Source organism: Corvus brachyrhynchos, unplaced genomic scaffold, assembly GCF_000691975.1.
Source record: "Corvus brachyrhynchos isolate BGI_N302 unplaced genomic scaffold, ASM69197v1 scaffold310, whole genome shotgun sequence".
Taxonomy (NCBI): Eukaryota; Metazoa; Chordata; class Aves; order Passeriformes; family Corvidae; genus Corvus; species Corvus brachyrhynchos.
The window spans coordinates 2,529,457-2,534,177 of NW_008236213.1; the positions used below are offsets into that span (position 1 = coordinate 2,529,457).

Below are 4,721 nucleotides of genomic sequence, written 5' to 3' on the forward strand. Positions count from 1 at the left end.
CTGAGCTGCCCATTCCTGCGCTTCACATGTATAAGGCCACCTGACAGATCAGATGCGTGAAATGATGGGGGCTCTTCAAAACCTTGTCTGGAAATCCTAATTCCGCCAATGTACTTGATGAATGCACTCATTTCTATTTAATTACACTTTGAACAAATAAGATCAAGGGTATGTAATACTAGTTTTATCAGACCCATACAGCTCTGAAAAATTATCTTTGATTATCATGGAAATAATTTCTTCTACAAAAGTACACAGAATAATATTTCACAGTCTGTTCTCCATGTACACTGGTGTGCTGCTTTCTTTCAAAGAGTTAAAAAAGAAGAATTATATCATGCAGCATAGGATAAGATGTTTCAGTTGAATAATCTTTTTGGCAAAAATGCAGATTTGGGTACAACTATAACTGTTTGCAGACAGGGACATGATTAGTTGATTAGCTTCAACTGAAACAGCCCGAAGAGAGGGAAAATGTCAATAAATGTTTTGATTTTTCATTTTAAAAATAACTTTGATTAGAAATGTTTCTGGATATAACACTGAATTTAAAAAAATGCAAACAAAAAACTCCTAAGGTAATAATATTTTTACGTCTTTGTCAGTTCAACAACATAAGAATATATGTTTAATTTTAATCACAGACAAGATTTAAAATGAGAGTTCATCCACAAACTAAAATGACTCCTAGAAAACCAGTTGCAAGGTGACACACTAGAGGAATCTCCCACAGCCTCAAGAACATCAGTTGCTTGAGATTTAAGCCTGCTTATATATTGAACTGTAAACTCTTATGAGTCTACTGCCAGCATTAAACAAAACTTGAGACAGAGCTACACTTCTGGTTAAGTAATCTCCCAGTTCAATACAGTCAGCTTCCATCTGGCTGCTGGGTATCTTAAAAGAAAACAGCTTGAGATTTGGCCTTGCACAACAGGACTGAAATTTAAATAGCAGCTCCCTTTGGTGCTACTATTATATTCTATTAGGTTATGTGAATGTTTGCTCAGGAAATTAAACGTTATTATCTTTTTCTTCTCATGCAGACCAATTAGCACTGGAGAACATTTAAAGAATTAATACTGAGTTATTTGCTTGCTCCTGAAGGAATGCTGAGTCACCTATGGGGTTTTTGACTATCCCTTATTAGAAGCAATTATTTTAGTTTAAAAAAATGGATAAATAGATAATAAACTTCCAGGAGAACATTTTTCCAATGGAAAATATCTATTTATGTATGTCCAGATGTTTTGAATAGGGATTGCAAAGAAAACTCAGGAGACGGCTGCCAGCAAATTCCCTGGACCCCCCAGACACCTGCCTGTGAGGCTGCTGAGAGTCCTGCCCTCTGGGACTGATATATCTGCACTATATACCCTCAATATGGGAAACTGATTTTCCTAAGAAGCAAGATCACATTTTAACAGCTTTGCTTAATAGAGTGTTTCTCAGGCCACAACATACTTGTGATACAGTGAATCACTCTGACACTCTTCTCTGTGCCAAAAAGGTGGGTCTGGAACATGGCTCGTACAGCTCACCCCACCAGGACACAGCTTTCAGCCAAAGCCACTTCACAGAGCAGCTGCCGGGCTTATCCTCATATGCTGCCTGCCTTTAGCACCTTCATTATCTTATCAGTTTCAGCATCATATAGTTATCTAAAGGCACCTGTGGGAAAGAGACAGTCTTGGGAAAAGGGCATTATCCCTCCTTTCAGGTCTGACCTCAAGACTTTTTCCCAAGCCTCAACATTTGTTATGACACCAGTTTCAAACCTTTGCAATAACTCACTGTGATCGAGGAGGCAGAAGCCAGAGCTCACACTCTTCCCAGGGCCAGGAGGCTGGAAAGCCCTGCAAATCACCCTGCCATGTTCTCCACGTGGCAAAGGGCTTTCAAAACTCAGTGGGCCAGCATGTGTTGCTACGAAAAAGTAGAGGCCAGTTCTGCTGTGTGTGTGCAGGATGTGAACACTGCCACCGAGGGACACTCTGGAAGGGCACACAGGTGCACTGTGTGAGGTTGGGACAGCATCCGTGCCTAAGGGTGAATCCTGCACACACAGACACACCCAGGGGGAACTGGAAGTAATTTCTTCATCCCTCCACCGGGTCTTGCAGTGTCCCTGCCTGTTGTGTCGCTGTCTTGCATGATTATGGATGCTAGCACATGCTGGGAAATGTCAGAACTAAAGGAGGAAGTAGGCAGCCTCCAGCTTTACAAGAGAGGAACAGACTCACTGAGCTCCTTTGGGGAAGGTCACACACAGAGAAATACGCTGTAGACAATAAAAGCAAAACAGGTCCAAGGAGCATATCTAGATTAAAGAGAGCAGTACACAAGAACTAGGATGATATTTGTATGACATTAACATGGATTTGATTCCATATTGATATGGCATCATAGTGATATCACCATCTCACATCACTACATAAAGTGAGAAAGTGTTTTTCATAATATTTATGCTAATCATTTGGCCATTGAACAATAAGTGTGTTGTGAGCTTCCTACAAACACTCTGCAGTAAATACAGGCAGCAAATACTGCCAGCAAATACTATTTCTTGAAAAACAGGGAAGAATGGGTTACATGAAAGACACAGGCCAACATCACGCCCTCAGCTGCCCTACAAAGGCAAAGTAACCTGGCAAGCTCCTGCATTTCAGCAACTGTAGAGCAAAAAAGGAATTTTTATTCCAATGTTACTTCTGGTAGAGCACAACATAAATGCTATAACCCAAGTTCTAGCCCTATTAATATTCCTGTTCATGTTTTTTTTTTTACATACAAAGTGCTAAGAAATAGTCTGTAAGGCATGTTTTCCATTGCCTGCAACAAAGATAAACAAATCCTGCCACAATCCTCCACTCCAGGCTTGTGGTACTTGGGATGCTAATGGTTTCCCAGAAGCCTTTTCTGCTGACCTTCAGACTTCTAGAAAGAACTTCTAGAAAAAGTGCTTTGACCCCTGTTGGTGTTGCTTGATCACAGACAGACCCAACCTTTTATGCACCTCAGTCTCCAATTGCTCTTTAAATGTCCCATAAAATTCCAAAGAAAAGTAAACCTCACTTGAAAGTACCCATCAGACCCTCAGACAAAAAAATATTCTTTTCACTTTGTACATTCTCTCTAATATTTCCCAAAGCCTATACTGACTCAGTCTTAAAGTGGTTTTTAATGTTACACCACACTATTTTTTTTGAGACTTTTAACCTCCTCCTCCCTTGAAGGAATAAAATTTCCATTTCAGGTTTATGTCTTTGCTTTGATAGATAGCATGCAAGCAAGTAGTTCATGATGACACACTGGCCACACACTTGCTACCAGATAAACTGATTTTTCATTAAGGATTTTTAACTGCTTAGAACTTTGTCCAGCAAAAGCCATGGCAAACTGGAGGGAAATCTTATTCCTCATATGTGATGCCAACATTATGCAACTATTAGAGAAGAAAGACATTGATATTTTACTTAATCTTATGGACTCCTGGCAACTTTTGACTTTGAAGTATGACAAAAGACTTGGTATAAAACCAGTGTAATTGATTCTCCACAGGGAATATGAGGGAGCATATGGTCTCCTGTCTGTAAAACTGTTTTTGCTATATACACAGAATACACTATATACACCATAGTGTAGTCTCTGGTGCTGGTACTACAATTGCCCCAACACTGCCCTAGGTCATTAGTCCAATGTGTCTTCCCTAAATGTCAGGGCAACAGCAAATACTCTTCCCCTCCTGCTGATTGCAATTATGTCTTTACACAGAAGCATAGAAGGGGAATTTCAATTCAGTATTTATAAAGGCCCTGTTATATAGGTGTAGACAACAAACTGTGACTTATTAGTCCTTTCTCTCTCTTTTTAAAAACAACTTTCTAACAGCTTTTTATGACAAGTTTGAAAAACCATACTTAAAATTATGCCTGAGCACCATATTCACAGCACGTTCTGAGGACATATACTGCCAGATGACATTATGAGAGTGAGCATCCTTTTTACCATATGCAAACCCAGTGCTTCAGCCAAGGGTGGCTATTGCTAGTAACCAACAGACCTCATTTGTAATTTGTTGCCTCTGTTTCCACTGCTCATTTCTAGCAGTAACTGAATTTTGAGTCAGTCAGTCAATGCCTGTGAAAGAATCAATCATTGAATATGTTTATATGTCATAACTAAAATATGCTGGTAGTCTGAAATTGTTCACATGTGGGGATAAACTGCTTCACAGGTAGCAGGAATAGCATGGCAATGTTTATCCAAAAATTTTAAACACAGTCTACTGTGACCAAAACATAATTTTTTAGGTGAGGTTTTACAAAGAGTGCTTTAGAATGAGAACACAAAACCTCTTCCTTGGAGAGTATTTTCTGGTTTCATTTTAAGATTGAAACCAGTGGCTGTGAGAATCACAGTTGTCCAGGAGAATGGATATATCTGTTACAGTTGTCCAGTTCACAAACCAGCTTACAGGCAGCTCTCTGGAAAATAACATATCTCCCCACAAATGAGCAAAAAAATAGCCATTCTCCTTGAAACATTTGGTGGAGAAAATTTTCATGCCCTAAACTGGTGTAGATTGCCTTAGCATGGGAATGCAGGGTGGCAGCTTGCACTATTTGGCAAGATGGGTCAAGCGGTGCATTATCACATGTTAGCTATAGAGACCTGCCCAGATCTGAGAGATCTGAGTACCCCCATCATGATCTACCCTG

General features: G+C 39.7%; 1 long non-coding RNA gene across 3 annotated transcripts in view; it reads right to left on the reverse strand.

Moving 5' to 3' along the window:
• Positions 1 to 4,721, reverse strand: part of LOC108449071 — a 55,628-nt gene that overhangs the window by 3,697 nt on the left and 47,210 nt on the right. The window lies entirely within an intron of this gene.